The sequence below is a fragment of the Protopterus annectens genome, chromosome 15.part0 (assembly GCF_019279795.1).
Source record: "Protopterus annectens isolate FY-2018-M chromosome 15.part0, PAN1.0, whole genome shotgun sequence".
Classification (NCBI taxonomy): domain Eukaryota; kingdom Metazoa; phylum Chordata; order Ceratodontiformes; family Protopteridae; genus Protopterus; species Protopterus annectens.
In genome coordinates, this window is record NC_056749.1 from 393553149 (window position 1) to 393571523 (window position 18375).

Below are 18375 nucleotides of genomic sequence, written 5' to 3' on the forward strand. Positions count from 1 at the left end.
TTCTTGATCTCTACTGCTGAAACAAATACATCAGAAATTTAAATGTAATGCATGGGGCATATTAGTACACTGCAGTGCTACACTACACAATATGACAATCTTTGATTTATTATCTAAAATATCTATTTAAGCTTCTGCCTCTCACTCATCTTGTTGTACACGTGACTTTAAGCAAATCCTGAGGCAAAACTCTAAATCCTTCCTGCACTCTTAGCCCAAAACTAATATTTCAGTCTCTAATTTGACTACAGTGCAAAAGCTTTGTTAGTTATTTATTGGCAGTTCTAATAGCATATATTCATTTTTCTTAGCATTTTCTTTTAGTCATTTTACCACCATTATACTATAGAATAAATCCTTACCAAAATGAACAAAGTTCACATAACAATATACAGATGTGTTGTCAAACTCCTCTTTGCTACTCACTCATTTTACTTTGCACCTAAACCTTAAATGGAGTCAAAGCAAAACTACCTACAAATGATTAATTACACAGTGAATGCAAAACAGCTATTTTGGCCTTTTTAAAATTTTGCTGAAAGTAAGCAGGTTTAAGAGTACATTTGTTCAAACTTCCTTTTTTACTATTTTTTTAATTTTAGTTTTTTTTAACCATCTGATTACATAACTCTTCTTTATGATTGTGGTGCCCCACCACTGGGTCGGTAATCAAGGAGCCTCAATACTCACCACTGGCACCTGTGGGGCACATACACTGAGAGGATAACAAGTACACACACAATATTTCCAGATGCAGCTCAGTGCATCAAGTGCAATTTCCCTTAAGAGCACACAGAGACCATAGTCAGTCCGTGGCTGGTTTCTCCCTATTTTTCCAGCTCACCAGTAACACTCCCCCACTGGCACAGCTATAGAGTCAGAATCTCAGCTGAGTGGCCAAGCCAAGATCTCCAGCACCCTCTCTGTCCAGCCAGTGCTTTGTGCCCCTGCCCAAGTAGCTGACACACACACTTTGAGGTATGATTTACACACACACACACACACACACACACACACACACACACACACACACACACACACACACACACACACACACACACACACACACCTGGGAAAGGCTGGCACAGGTGTACTAGCTATGCCTCCTTTTGTCCAGGCTATAAGGTAGTTATCTCTGCCACCAGCCAGCTCTTTATCAGCTACTTTAAGGCCCTTAACAAAGGGTGTCCAATTTTACTGTATAATGTTACTATCAATACAAATGGTAGTTTGACCAAGAGCAAGGCTATTAGGAGTGGCCCACAGTGTCACCAAATAAATATGCAAGTACTCTTAGAGTTTAAATATCTCTATACAGATCAGCCACAGTGAAAGGTTTAAATATATTTAATAATAAATAATAAAAGAACAAGACAATACTAAATATATACTTACAGTGACAGTAGAATTCAAAATCACAGGAAATATTTAAAACAACATTGCAGGACAGTCTCAAATAAATAAAGAAAAATATCTAATTTAGGTTTTGGTATATTCCTGACTATATCTAAGAGAATTACTATAACCTAAGAACTTATTTACTACAGAGCGAGGCAAATGTGGTGAATGGATCTTCTAGCTGATGTTGTCAGGCCAAAGACAGAATACAGAATGCTGTGTCTCTCTAAAGACTTCTTAAGTTAATATCTCAAATATTACAGCTGGGATAGCTTGCAGAATGACATTATTTCCTGTCATCTGACACTATCCAAGGTGAAACCCCCATTGCTGGACTCTGGCAGTATTTAGCATCTACCTGTGAATATACACAGACATGGGATTTTCCTCAGATCTTTGATAGATGCCGGAAGCCATAAAACAATAAAACAGTTCCAAGACAATACATACACTTCTCTAGTTTTAAACATTGCGTCGCCTTGCTGCCATAAAGTAATTTAATTTCAGCTATTTTTCTGAAATTTACTAGACTGCTGTTAACCTCCTGTATCCCAGCTTCCACTATTAGAATATATACATTTACACAGTTACAATTGTGCATGTACATTTCTGTTCTTTTCCAGTAGTGTACACTGTGGATCCATTTTAAGCTCAGTAGCATATAAAATATCATTTCAACACACATGGATGTTCAAACCTTGTTTGATATATACATGACTTACAGTTCTAGTACATTTGTAACACAAGCATCTTACATGAAGCATGTTGATATTCACAAATGACACATAACCATTTACAAAATTCCAGACAGCTGAGCTGGCAGTATCTCCCTTTGTCAGACGTCTGTATAAATCATGTTGGTATTCACAAATGACATATATTTTTTTACAAAATTCCAGCTAGCTGGGCTGATGGTTGTTCCTTTTGTCACAATGACCATATACAAAGATTGATGTCTAAATTCCAGAAACCCTGGGGCAGTGCTGAATAAGGTATCCACCATGTAAGCAACACTCTACTAAGTTGATAATATTACACATTATCCAAGATGTCTGCTAGACGAATTCCCACAACTGATCCAAACTGCATAGTCAGTAGTTTATCCAAAAACAAACTAAACTGCAAATATACAACTGCAAAAAGAATAGAGTATAAACCTACTAAATATGCACACTCTCTCTCTACACACACACACACACACACACACACACACACACACACACACACACACACACACACACACACACACATACACATATATATATATATATATATATATATATATATATATATATATATATATATATATAGTGCACATGCACACACATGGATTTTATATCAAGATAGATATATGAATAAATAGGTAGAGGTACAGGACAAACTAAATAATGAGAATTTTGTACTAATAAATGGGTGTTTTTACAAGAAATGTATATGATACCTTGCAAGCTGAGATGTAGAACAGATCATACAACAGCAAGAAATAAATGAAAGTAACTACTGTGATCATGTTAAGTAGAAGAGAGGGACAGTATCCAGAAAGACAGGGACAACTGCATCTCATGCAACAGAAAAAAATTTACCTGAAGTCAAATCTTTTAATAGTTGCCAAATGGTGGATTTACTGCATAAAATATGGCCAACAAGTAACAGGAAGGGTACTGGCAGACCCAAGTGAAGAAATACTTGAACTGTATCCAAAACTTTTTGACAATTTTGCTTGCATTAGAAATCTGAGTTATCTGTAAGAATATCCCTGCAATTCAGTAAACTCTGTGTAGGCTTTGCGCAAAGACTACACAGAGTTTGCGCATGTGCACACTGATGGGTGGTGAGCAGCAGTGCTAACTACATATTCATGCCGTGCACCATGTTTAAACATAAACAATTGTGGTTTAGTGGCTGGCAACAGTGTTGCTGGCCAGGAAACCATGTAAAACAACACAAACAGCAAACCTGTTTGCCTCAGAGCACAGTAGGTTAGTGGGATTGCAGTGAATGCCACAATGATTACCAGGGCTTAATATATAGTTATGTATATGTTCCAAACACAGTACAGGCAAGTATATACAGTGAAGAGTATTGTGAAATCCCATTCCAGATATTCTGTACCAAAGGTATGTAAATCGTCTATAAGGGTACATGGACAGAAGTGGCAAACTTCACGACACCCATGCTGATGGACAAGAGGTACGACTGCTGAATCCTACACAAATGCACTTTATACGCACTTGCACATGTGCATGGATCATGCAATCCCTAACAGAACTAAGATGCTATCCTCCAAAAAAAAGGAAGCCAATCTGGTGGTACCCTGCCATAAACAAACTCTACAACAGAAGAAAAAAAACTGCTGCAAAAAAGAGTAAAATTCCATGATTGGAGGAACTCCTTGGTCAGCCTCAGTAAGAAGCTGAGATCCCTCATAAAATCCTCCAAAGCTAGTTAAGAAAACAAAATTGCCATTGATTCTAAAGACAACCACAAAGCATTCTATAGCTATGTCAAGAATCTCAATGGCAATACTCAGATCTGCTCTGAGTTACAGCACAATGGCACTAAATATACAGAACCAACTGATATTGTCAACATCCTGGCAGATAGGCTCAGTGTTAACTTTACTCCCTACTCATCCCCTAAAGGGCCCATCTCTATACCGGAAGAATGCAAAATTCCTGTAATCACGGCTGCACAGGTAAAAAAACACACTCTCCAAAGCCAAGAACACCGTATCCATGGGACCTGACAACATCCCAGGCTGTGTTCTAAATGAACTACAGAATGAACTGGCACCCCACCTAAGTACCGTGTTCAATTAAAGCCTCACCTCAGGCTTTGCACCCACTGAATGTTGCACAGCGACAGTTATCCCACTCCACAAAGGGGGAGCCACCACGGACCCTGTAAACTACCGCCCCATTAGCCTGACGAGCCTGGTCTGCAAGGCTATGGAACGTATCATCATGGAACTTATAAACAATGACATTGGCAATCTCCAAAATCTGGATCCCACTCAGTTCAGGTTTGTAAAAGGCAGATCATGTCTCCTTAACCTGATAGACTTCTTTGAAGCGGTCACCAAAGCCGTAGATGAAGGTAAGGTGGTTCGCACAGCCTATCTAGATCTCGTCAAGGCTTTTGACACCATCCCCCACTTTGGAATTATAGATAAACTCACTAAACTAAGTATAACTCCCTATGTCATAAGATGGGTTGCCAACTGGCTCACTGACAGAACCCACACTGTGACAGTAGCAGACTCCAAATCCAACTTCAGACAAGTAGAGCACCACAGGGATCAGTCCTGGGACCTCTCCTGTTTGGTATCTACTTCTCTAAAGTACAGGCTAACACAGAAGGTCTTTGGCTAATGATTTTTGCAGATGACTGCAAACTAGGAGCCAAAATCAAAACTCTTAACGATGTGGACATCCTACAAAAAGGCCTCACTGAGACAGATGCCTGGTGTCAAAGCCATGGCCTCAAGCTCAATGCTACAAAGTGCACTGTCATCCTATTTGGTAAAAACTCTGTACCCATGAACTACCACATAGGCAGTAGTCTACTTAACACTGAAAGTGTGATAACCTTGGGACACAGGTGGACAGTAGTCTCTCTTTTGATAATTACATCACCATAGTAGTCTGGGAATCCTTCTACGTGGCACACCTCATCACAAAAGGTTTCTCATCCAGGAATAAAGAGGTCATTGTTCATCTCTACCCGTCACTCATTAGACCCATCATAGAGTACAACGCCTCTTTTGGTATGTACCTCACAAGACATCTACAACAACTGGAAAGGCCACAGAAATACCTCAGAAAGAGGATTACTGGCCTCAAACAGATGCCCTAAGCAGACTGTCTCAAAAAAACTCCAGCTTTACTCTGTCACATATCGCCTACTCAGAGACGATCTCTGCCTAACATACAATGCTAAGTCCAACCCAGAGCTGTTGGACATGCTCCACTTAAAGAAATCCCAATCCCTCCGAGCTACATGCTCTAGGGACCTAAACCTTGTCACCACAATAAACAGAACATGCTGGAGGGATAGATTCCTGTCCCAGAGACTTCCCATACTCTGGAACAAACTACCTAGCTATATCAAACAAAGCTTCTCATTAGCACTCTTCAAGAAAAAGAGTTAGGGTTAGAAAAATCTTGATGACTGGATGGGAGATAGGAAATTCACCCCGGGGATCACTTCTGTGGCTCTGCTCAACAGGGGCACAGGAAAATAATTTTCTTGGGTGGCAAAAGCCAGGGTACTGTTTGGCTACTCTTATATAGGCCCTAGGGCCAATAGCCTGGTACCTACCTATAACCTACGAACCTATGTAAAATAAACACTTAGGGGAAGTGTGCGTGTGTGTGTATTGAATAGGGATACTCATGAATTTTAGGAATGAACACAGGGAAAGAGGACAGGTGAAACAACCTAATGTACAGGAGATGAGGGCATGTCAATGGAAATGGAAGACAGCTGTAGCAGAAACACAAATCACATATCAGTACTGTACAGTATGGACTGCACAATGAAAATGTGTATTATATTATGTGACTGTCACACAAGGTGACATAACAATGGGAAAGATATCTGTGTGAAATAAGCATCCTTACATGAACAATGCACAGGACATCTGTCAGGGATGTTATACACAATTGGGATAGGGTGCATATTGTAAAGCTGTGCAAATTGATTTGTCTGAATTTGAGTGTAATCTCAACAGAGGTCTCCAGCAAGTAGGAAACAGATAAAGCTCATGGACAACAGTAAAAGAAGCACACACAATCATGGACAATATCAGAATAATACCTCCAATAATCCCATGTTTCTGACATGACATTTGTGATTTAGAGTAATCAGAGATACTTCTGCACAAACACACTTGTACAATTATTATGACATGTCCACATTCTATGAAAGTAATCACGCACACTGTCCTGCCATTGTAACATCTGCTGGAGATGTTAGGAGATACACTGCTATACCTGTATGTGACATCATAATCAATACAGGCTAGTTGATTGATATGCATAGCATATATATATTAATATATATATATATATATATATATATGTATATGTATATATATATATATATATATATATAGAGAGAGAGAGAGAACAATCCACAATGTCTCGAATGTTACCCATGCTATCAATGTTGTCAAACAGCTAGTTATGTAATGTGTGCATCACCAGAACAGGTATTACACATGCATCTGATATAACAACTTGATGGGGGATTCGCACCATCAGACAGTAATGTTTATGCCACAAAATAATACAAAGGTATGGGCAATAAGATGTGTGACAGGTCACTGTGACAAAAGTGGTACACTTCAGTTACATATCACTACATGAAGAAGAATTAATTGTACACAGTTACTGGTGTGATGAAGGCTGTGAACTATGGGGATATTATGGCCTCTGATGTGGTTGTACTTCACATACTTAGCAGTTGTGTTACATACAAGGGAGTAGTCAGCACTGTGACCACATGTTGGTGAATGTTTCACAAACCATCTACCCCAGGACACAAGTGACATACCTAGTGGTCTGATTATAAGGTGTGATGTCTTCATTATCCTTGGGTTGTACATTTGTTTTCATGATGTAACAATCCTTCCCATGTTTTTGTTTCATTGAAGGTATTGTCATTGCTGTGGCAGCAATCTTTGGTGTGTGTTGATAGTGTCTGTATTATACTAATATCACAGTTGGAGTCAATAATTGCCCACGATCTGTAGTCTTTAAGACAGCTATGTGGACAAAGGATGTATATGCAATTCATAATGTCTATGATTTAAATAATGGAAAGGGCCTAGCAGACAGCCCTGATGTATGGACCTGATTACTGGACCTCAGATAAAGGTCACTTCACACATTTCAGTATAATTCAATGCCTGGTATATAATACATTTGGTCTCCCCACTTGGTGATATAGATGTTTATGGCCACATCTAACAGTGTTGAGTGCATACCTGCAGATTTGTGTCAAATGCCTTGTGCTTGTCAAGTTCAAAAGGATGATAGTGTTATCATCATGCATGCTCTCCATGATGTACTTTAGGACATCTAACAGATGTAACAAAGATGATGTAGCATTAACAACTCAAACAGGTCTGTTGCACGCAGCCAGGATACTACTAATGCCCGTTTAGTAAAGGTCCATGATGACATGTCAGTCTTCTTCACAGATGAAGAGAGTCAGGATGTGTCTATACATGCATGCATGCATTGGGTGCATTCCCCCCAACTCTGATGGATGCATGTTGATGTATGCCATTCTACAGAAACATGTATTCAAGCATTTCTGGAAAGTGTATGTGCTGAGTCATGCTATGGTGATCTGTGAAGTTGTCACAGCCCATGGATTCTGTGTGATAGGCCTGGAAGAAAGGTAAGACAGTGCATACTGACTATCCTGATCTGGCCTAGGGTTTGGACACAATCCCACATTCACGTGTCATTGAAAAACTTTCCCAGCTGGGGATAAATCCTTACATCACTAGATGGGTAACCAATTGGCTCACCAGCAGAACACAAAGTTGGAGAATCAACCTGTACCAGTAGAGCTGTCACAATTGGCATACCCTGTGGATCTGCACTTCGCCCTTTACTGCTTGGAATCTATTTCTTGACAGGTCAGGCTAAAGTATATGGCTTTGCTTGCATACTGGGTACAATCATTGAATCTACCAATGATGATAACATAATAGAGGAAGTGCTAACACAAATGAGAAACACACACAGTCTACAAATAAATGCAAAAATGTGTGTTTATTTTGTCCTTCTCCAAAGTGGAATTCCCTGCTAATCACAGCATTGACAACAGTCCCACTATGCTAAAACCCAGTGATGCAAGACCTGGAACACACATAGAAATCTGAACTTTGATCAAGTGTCCACACTGGTATTGAAAGCGTATGTTGTGCACATCATAAGTCACTTCATCATATTCAGATCTGAGGATTACACTACAGCACTGTACACAAAACTCATCAGAACACTAATAGACTAGAATGCTCTCTTTCACGGGTACCTTACCAGACACATGCAGCAGCTGGAGAGACCACAGGGGTTTCTCACCAAGAAAACACAGGGCCTACAAACCATGTCATAATGCATGTGGATAGACTGAAAGCCATATCACTGTAATCTGTATTGTATAGGATGAGGGGAATTCTGCCTGGCCTTCAGGCCAGTCTCTGACACTGTCCTGGTGGGAATAGTGCACATCCACAAATCAGATATAGCTGATGATGTCAGCAGTGTCTAGTGAGGAGAACATGGTAATAATAGTGTCCCACATGGAGGTGTAAAAGGCCCTCTGTAATGTCAAGCAAGTGCACAAACACACACACATGCACCAGTTGATTGCAATGAGAACAGAACCCCTACCTACCTTAGTATACAAACTACATCACTCCTTTACTTTACACACGCACCACAGCACAAGTCTGACTTATACAAGGCTGCAGGACAGCTTAGAGTGGATGACATCAGCAGTGAATGTTGGAGAGAAGATGATAGGAGACCTGCATAAAATGGATGTGTAAGCATGTAAAAGTGTCAAAACACTGTCAATCCATGGGACTAGAGTGGTAACTGTAGGGTACACACTTATGCTGTTCGGGCTAGATAGACAGACAGAAAGACAGACATGCACACACACACACGCGCGTGCGCACACACACACACACACACACACACACACACACACACACACACACACACACACACACACACACACACACACACACACACACACCTCAGCTGGCTGCAGTGAAAATAGAACCCCTACCTAAGTATAAAGACTACAAAGTTCAGTACGTTACAGAAGCACCACAGCACAAGTCTGAATTTAACAAGGCTGCAAGGACAGCTTATATTAGATGACATCAGCAGTGGACATGGGAGAGATGTTGGGAGGTTTGTATAGGTTCATAGGCTAATGGCCCTAGGGCCTTTACAAACCTAGTGGTTTAAAAACCTGAGTACCCTTACTGACCACAATTAGATGGGTGTTGTTAGCAGAGTGATTTTGTGATCAGCACCAACTGCCCCTGTCCATGAGGGACATAGGTGCTACCCATTCAGTTGTCAAGGTTGCAAGTGAATAGGATCATTGAGGAGCTCTACTTCACATGCAGTAGGAGACTATTCCAGAGGAGTGGCAATTGCTGGGAGATATATCAGTGTCTCTAGCATGTTCTGTTTATGTCACAGGCTAGGCTGAGATCCCGGGAGCAAGTTATTCTTGTCCCATTTGATTTCTGGATGGCCAGTGTTTTCATTAGAGCAGGGTCCGAGACTGCTCTGTAGGCTAGGCACAAGTCACCTCTAAGCAGTCTATACAATACTGAGTACAGTAACAGGGCTTTCAGTCTTTTCATGTACGTCATGTTTTGTACTCCCTGGATTGTCTTGGTCAGAAGCCTTTGTAGTCTCCCCATTTGTTGCAGGTGTCTGGTGAGGTACATGCAGAAGGGAACTTTGTACTCAATTAGTGGTCTGAAAAATGCAGAGTACAGCATAGCTATGACTTTCCTGATCTTGGATGTGATGGAATGTCAAATGTTTTTCTTATTACTATGGAGACATGGTGATCAAAGTTTAGATTGCTGTCAACATATGTTCGCAAGTCTCGCACTACTGAGTTTGAGCTTAGATGGGTGCTATGTATATCATAATTAGCAGGGACTACTTCTTTGCCAAAGTGGACAATGAGGCTTTTTTGTGCTAAGTTTCAGTCCATAAAATGGCACCGATAATTTGTCTGTGTCAGCCCTCTTTTGTAATATGTTAACATCATTGATGGATTCTCTATGATTGCATCCAGTTTACAGTCATCTGCAAACATGGTAAGCCACAGGCCATCTACCTTCACCTAGACTTCAAAGAAATAGTTTCCAAATAGTAGAGGGCCCAGCACAGATCCTTGTGTTACTCCATTGGCCGCTGGTCTACTGGTGGAAGTGGACTCCCCAACTTTGACAGTGTGTGTTCTGTCAGTGAGCTGGCTGGCTATCCATCTAGTAATGTATAGGTTAATCCCCAGATGGGAGAGTTTCTCTATGATACCTGAATGGGTGAATGAGTCAACGGTCCTGGTTAAATCAAGATATGCAGTATGCACTGTTTTCCCTCATCTAGGGCTTTGGTGACATTCTCAAAGATGTTCACTACATTTAATAAGAAAGATTTACCCTTGAAAAAAACAAACTGGGTCAGGTCAAGAGTTATGAAGGTTGCCTATGTCCTTGTGGATAAGGTCCATCATGATTCTTTTCATAGCCTTTCATATAAGGCTGGTTAGGCTTATGGATCAGTAGCTCTCAGGGAGAGTTAATGGATGTGTAGGCATGTTCAATTGTGAAGATAGTTCTAGTTGTACATGTTACAAGACTGATGTCCATTACATACCACACATCTGTTATTAATTTATGTAGTGTAGTTGATATATTTGTTACTTTTTTGATATATTTGCTACTTCCACCTCTACAGCTCTATCCCTTCTTCAGTCCTGTAAGCTGTACATAATTTGTATTGCACAATACTATGTATTAACTCTTGCTATTTTTACTATTGTATTAATTTTTTAATTAATTGTATTATATTGTTTTGTAAATCCAGTTGATTTTATTTTTGAATGTATGTACTCGGAGCTTTCTCCCCGAACCTCCATTGAAAAAGGGCTATTTTGGCCCAATGGACTTTCAGAGTTAACAAACTGCAAATAAAATAAAATAAATAAATAAAAATAAAGTACTGAGAGATGAGGGTTGCAGTGCATGGGGGAGGCAACATATGACTGCACTGTAAATATGTGACATATTGCTAGATAGGGCCTTCAGTTTATGTTTATGTTTCCACACATAGTTTCATGGCATAAAAAGTATATGGACAGTAAACAGCACTAATACATGATAATAGTGACATTACATAGCAAAACATCGAGCAGCGAGTTTGCAAGATGGTTGGAAAAGTGTTTGTGCATGCGGGATACACATTTCCATTACTTTTCCTGTTTACATGTAGTTAAGCTGTGCACAAATGCGAGGCTCATTACTAAAATTCTGAGGGTTAATATTGAGTCTATGAAACACACTTGCTGCTTAGCTGACTCTGTAACAGCAGGTGTAAATGCACTGATACATTTGTTTTTTTGCCCAGATGATACTGAGTTCAAATCTAGGTGTATCTAATACTTTTAAATAAATAGTGATAATGCAATGACATCAGTTCTTTATAGTACATGTGTTGTTGAGTGTTGGCCTAGCTCAGTAAGTTTAAGCTGCATTACATGGAGGTAACAGCCACATTGTAGGGCTGCTTGCCATTGCTTGGCATTGGTGCATGATGCCGAACTCCGCTCAAACATAGAGGCCAAAAAATTAAGGGCTCCATTGCTTTTTCTGGTACTTATGTGTGTTGCGCATGATTCTATTTTTTTGACCAGATTATAAGTGTTAAAATGGGGTAGATAGAAAAGTAGTGAAATGAGGAGCAAGCAAGAGAAAAACAAAGGGAAAGCAATACAGGAATGTGAAGGAGGGAGGTAGGAAAGTACCATAGCTATCCATTTCAACATTGAAAATTGAAAATATGTGCAGAATATTAGCTGAATTTGGACTGTCACCATCAGAAAGAAGGGTTACAACAATGTGACCATGATGTATAGCTAATTGGACTGAATCAAGCGTGTTAAGAAGACATGTATAAAATGGAGAGTTATGTACGGGATAATATGTTTTTGTGGGACAGGTGCCCATTTTTTAATTCAGTAAGACAAGAATGCTGGGTGAGGGATATAGGTATTTCTGGATCAGGTAAGTTGGGTAGGGGAAGAAACAAATGCAAACAAACAAAACAAACAGGACAAGAAACATGGATGATGAGGGACACAAAGGGTTGTGGTTGTGGGACACCATGATTGGGGTGAAGAATGGGAGAACACAGGCTCATGCCATCAAACATGGAGAGAGTGAGAATCTAGTCCTCATCCACTGGATTGTCATCACTGGGCCCTTACTCCACTGGTAACTGGAGTGCTTGACATTCCCTCCTCCTATATATCATGAGGGAGACCAGCCTCTCTATCTGGAGTAGTCTTATGCCAATGATGCAGTGCACAACCCTATGTACTAACCCTGGCATATTTTGGTGGGTGATGAAATCCCCACCTCCACTACTGCTCCCCGAGCATACCACAACACCATCTGCTGAGGCAGTACTACCTGAGGGTGCAGGTCGTGCAGGGGCAGCAAAGACAGTGCTGCCAGGTTGGGACCCAGATGTGCTGGGCATCAATGCTGGAGCCGGTGGAGCGATGGGCAGGCTGATCCACTGGGCTGGCCTACCTGACTGTGCTGTGAAGCATTTAGTGATTTGGTACAGATGGATGACGTGGAGACATTTTGATGAGACATAACAGAAAATAAAAAAAGAGAGATAAGAGTTAGGGTTAGAAAAAAATAAGATAAAATTAGTATCATCATGTGTGACATACAATGCATTGACACAATTATACACCTGTTTTATCTGAAGTATTGCATTTAAGTATATGTTCTAACAACTACACAGTATAACTACAGATTGCTGAAAGTAATCCTTGAAATGTGCATATATTGCACATATACTTGGTCCAATTGTACAGATTACAGTTAACAGCAGGGCATTTATGACACTTATATGGAGTTTAAGTTAATGTAATATTATTAAAGAAATGCAGAATTGTATAGTTATTACTCGTGGTATTTGAACCCACAACCTCTGACTAGAGTCTCATACTTGACTCCTGAAGTTGGTTTGTGTTACAAACTAATGCATCCATACTTACTTTTACAGTTAGGATATGCATGCTCAATTTGCTACAACTGTATAAAGAATCTATCTTTAACTTTTAAAGCTGCAATAATATTTCTCTTGTGCTTCATACATACCACTTGCTTCCCTCAGTCTCTTCATTTGATCAGCCTGAGCCTGTCTATTGAACTGTCTTTCAGCATTACCAGTGGAAAGAACAGTAAAGCATTACGCATACCAGTCTTGCCTATATTTACCTTTCTGTGTATTACAAATACTCTCTATTATCATACTTACACAGCTGTGAGATGTAAGCAGTTTGAAATTAATTCCCCCACTAGTTGAGGGTATCTCTTTGTTGCCTTTGTAGGTCATTAAAATGATGCCTACACTTTTCCCCAGTATGTGGAATGCCAGTAGCACTGGATACAGCCTGAGCCAAACAACTCTAAGCCTCATACTTGTATTGAGAGTCAGAATAGTCCCCCTGCAGAAGCCTTTGGCTGTTGTGCTTTACCAGGAATCCTATAAATATCCTGGACAGCCCACCTCTGTGTCCTAAACTGTGCAGCTTCCCATCTAACTCCAGGCATGCCTAACAACTGAAGTAGAGCTATGGCAACTAATGCTTTTGTGCTAATTCCTATTATTCCATTTACTGGTAGTGCACAAACCCGAGCAATGATGCCAATCACATTTGAGTGATGTTATGTGGAGAGCAGCAGTGCCAAGCAGGGAGGAAATAAATGTTTTAAACTGGAAGGTTAATCTGATACCTGACATTAGTTTGCAGGATGTTTGCTGTTGTAGCTTGGAAATATATATACTGAAAATTTGGAAGATACCTCTTAATTGAGTTAAGTTTGCAGACATGCACTGGGGGCATACATGTCATAATCCAACACATTTGTTTTTGGCTTTATACACTGCTAAAATTGATTTCTAAAGAGTGTGATTCGAACTTAGGGATAAGGGATAAGGGACAAAACATTTTCTTCCACAGTTGTGTTTTTTCCATCTTTCCTACAGAAGAAGTGCTGCTCATGCATAGTCAGGAATCATTCATAAATACAGGGGACAGTTTGAGGTCTTACACATGTACGTGTGTGACCTGACAAGGTTCTTGTCTATAGATTCAGTTGTGTATGTGTCTTATTTAATTGTGAAAGCCAAGTCCATATAGTAGAATCATACTTACTGAAATATAGTAGACAGTGTACCTTCAGTCATACACCTGAAAGCACAATAAGGGTGTCTTATCTCACATACATATAACAGGTGTTCAATGGATGCACATGTTCGGGAACCTTGTTAACCACCACACAGCAGGTGCTGTGCAATGAGAAACAAAAATTGCAACAATGCAGCCTTTTTGACCTTTACACTTTTATAGACATCCTGTCTGCAGGTATTCTATCTCCTTCCTGGGTGGGCCACTTGTCCAAGTTTGGTCACTGCTAAATATCCCACAAATGAGATAAGCACATTTGAACCTGACATTCAATTTCTCCATTTCTCTTGTTTGCACAACACTTCACACTGCTGCAAGCACTGACCAAAACAAAGAAAAAAATGCCAAAAGTCAAAATGAAAAGCAATCTATGAAATGAACACTACAAAATGTTTTTACGTACAAATGAAATGTTTCTACATAGGTCTGGATTTGAAATCTCTCTCCAGTGAGCCTTCAGAACATGTGACTTATCTCTCTTTGCCACCAAACAGCTTTGCAGCAGGGAACTGAAATCATTCTGCATAAAAACAACTGCAACACCATCCACAGTACTAAGAAATGACATAAAAGTTATTAGTACATGCATTAATTTTGGATGTAGTGCACTGAGTGATCACGCAACCACTTATGACCATTGCTTGCAAAAATGCAGCCGTGTCTTACCTCTCTGTGTTTGTTGCTCCTTCTTGTCTTATCTGACCAGTAATCTGAGACATGCAGTCTGTAAGGCATTCTCTATCATTGTCCTTAAAATGTGTGAGGACATTAAATGGCAATAATATTCAGCTGTAAACAAATTAAGGGGATGATGGGTGTTAATAAACAGAACCTGTGAATTGTCTGCTGCTTACTTACATTCCCAACCTTGATAACTCACTTCTATACACTTTGCAAGTCTAACCTTACACACCCACTGGAGGTAAGACAGTCTGCATTGCTGTTGTGTTTTCCTTCTCCCTACCAGTAAGGATTCACAGTTAGAAACAATTAGCAACAAACACTGAGGGTGTGCCTGCACTATGTTTACAGCTGATACACAGAGACAAATATTTGGGATTTGGCAATTCACACCTCATTTGCATCTTCACTATGCTCACAGCCCTGAATCTACACCATAGAAAGGCAACTGTGTAGCTAGGGAACCTGAAGGTGAGGAAACTCTTTTATTTGAAGAACATGACTTGTTTATGTGGAGAATACAGAAGAGGCTATTACAGGTCATTTGATGGCACATTTATCATTACACTGATGGTTTGTATGCAAATTGTGCCATTTGCCTGTTCTTTGGGGGTGGGAGAGCAAAGCTGCATTTCTGTTTTGGCACAAACAAGGATACATTGCTATTATTACACTCCTTGTTTTGCATCCAGCCTTGCTTTGTCTGTGAATGTAATATTTTACAACCACACAATTCCTGTTGTTTATATTTCAAATATCTAGACTGTTTAAAGTTTTTCCAGTGGGTAATAATGAAATGCTACCTTTTCTGTTTTATCTGGGAATAGGAATTTTTTAGTTATGTGATACATATGTGTATTATCCTTCTGTTGTGTTTTAGAACACCTAGGACTATGGTACCCAGTTGTCTCAATCCCAAAAAACCAAGAATCAGGTCACTGTGGAACTTTTTATACAGCATCTTACCTTTCTGCTTCAGATGGGACATGGAGATATGTCAGGCAGAATGCAAATTTGGCAACAGATATTTGCAGATGTGAATGCAGTAGGCACCCATAGCAGAACATATGAACAGGTGAGCCATAGGGTCACTAACATGTTCTCATCTGCATGAGGGAGAGCAGCTGCAGTGGCCCATGATTGGATGGGTACAGGGCGGGCTGCTACAGAGCCAACACTAACAGCAAATAAAGAGTTTAGGGCACTGTCAGGGATCCAGACCGCAACCAGGAAAGTGCAGAACAGCATGTTCTTGACATTGGTGCTACTGCTTCTAGGACAGCAACTATGGCCCAGGAGGAGCTTCCATGTAGGCTTATGTATCTGAATTGTTAAATACTCGTGTATAGTAAAATGTTTACATCAATACATTAGTTCTGTTTAACAAGAAATTAGTTGATGGGATTGTAGATTGCTACAGTTAACAACACATTCTGATTAATCACGAGCTTAGGTTTGACTTGTCATCCAAGTTCTTGTTGAAAGTATAGGTAATAGACATAAAAAAAGAAAAAAGTTTTACCCCCTGTGCTACTGTTAATTGTAATAATATTGTCCTTATCTTTTACTTAACTTCTTCCAGGACTATCCAGAAAAGGGAGCATACAATCATCTGCACATGGTAAGCCAAGCATTTTTATGTCAGTACTGATAAGCAGTCCAAAGAAATATTTAGTTTGTAATGTTGGTGTCAGGACTGTTGTGTGTATTTCTGTACTGTCTGTAATAGTGGCACCCCTGTGGACTATAGTAGTGTAGATATTAATTTCTTCCTGTATTTGTTGCTTATTATCACAGGTTATCCTGACAGGGGAAATGTGGGACTTCTACCACATGATGTCAGAGTATCAGCAGACTCTGGTGATAATGGTGGCCAAACAGAGGCACAGTCAGGGGGTGCAGTGGTGGAATCTGACACTGAGGTTGACATTCAGCCATCCCCTGTAATTCCACTGGACACAGTCAGTAGGCCTATGCCTACCCATTCCAGGGAGCCCTCAGATATTGTACAGGTGGAGGGTGAGGCAGTAGATCAGCGAAGTCTGGTTACTGTGGCTTCAATGTCTGCTGACTCTGGTCATAGCCAAAGCGTTGTCAAGGTGCCATGCAGGAGGGTTGTCAGGGGTGCTTGGAGGAAGCCTGCTGTCCATCCTCCACCTGATCCAGGTGTCTCTTCTTGTGCCACTCAATGTATGTTTAGGGCCATCAGTGAGGCACAATCATGTTCCCATAGGTCCCCTAGACAAATGCTTAGAGTTGTAGATGTGGCACTGGCTGATATACATGACTACCTACACCATGTTGCAGATTCAATGGATCAGATAAATGACACATTGGAATAGGCGGTATCTGTGACGGAATGTCTAATAGAGAGGAATGGCATCCTCATGGGCATAGGTCAGCCACATCATCTGTTGTTAGCTGATGTGGCTATGCCAGATCATGATCCCATAGTGGCAGTAGTTCAAACTGCTCTATCAGTGATTTAGTTGTCCGCACCCAGACATGGCAGGCCATGGGGTCATGGTCTCAGGTGTTCTGATGAGGAGAGCTTGTCCAGCAAACATTAGTCACATTCAGGTAGCAGCAGTGCATCTGACTGTGGGTGTGGATGTGCAAGTGGAACTCCACATAGAGCCATTTCTTGTGGTCAGGTACGACAATGATGAACTGCCACCTCTACCAAGCATGGCTCACACCTGTCCAATATACCAGGAAGTAGAGCTAGCACAGAGCTACGCTGTGTTTATGTAGACACTCACACACCAATTTCATCTGGAGGACCCATACAGACACACACACAACAGTTACATGGTTCAGCTGTGAAGCTTAAAGCTCATTTTGTCTCACTGGTCATTTGTTACTTTATCCAAATGTCTGCCTGTTTCACTTTCTTACTCACACACACTCACCGACCTTGTGTGTAAGCATAGGCTTCCTGCCCCCGCCACACACACACACACACACACACACACACACACACACACACACACACACACACACACAGCATCCTGTGCAAGTGATGATAACTGTGCCATATCCCTGTTTTCTAAGTTTTCGATTCATGAAAACATAACATTTGTGTCTGATGCTTAGGGTGCATAGCTGACTTAGTGCTTAGTATATCTGCATTTGTGATGTTGAATTGGTAAATGCACCTTTGACTTGCATTGGTGTAAGAAACTTAGACAGTTGATAGCATCAAATATTTTTTGCATCAGTATTGTTAATGATCTTGTGATGGTTGTG

The 18375-nt window shown here is 40.4% G+C and overlaps 1 protein-coding gene across 1 annotated transcript in view; it reads right to left on the minus strand.

The window, feature by feature from the left end:
* Positions 1 to 18375, minus strand: part of LOC122789837 (connector enhancer of kinase suppressor of ras 2-like) — a 2725661-nt gene that overhangs the window by 441511 nt on the left and 2265775 nt on the right. The window lies entirely within an intron of this gene.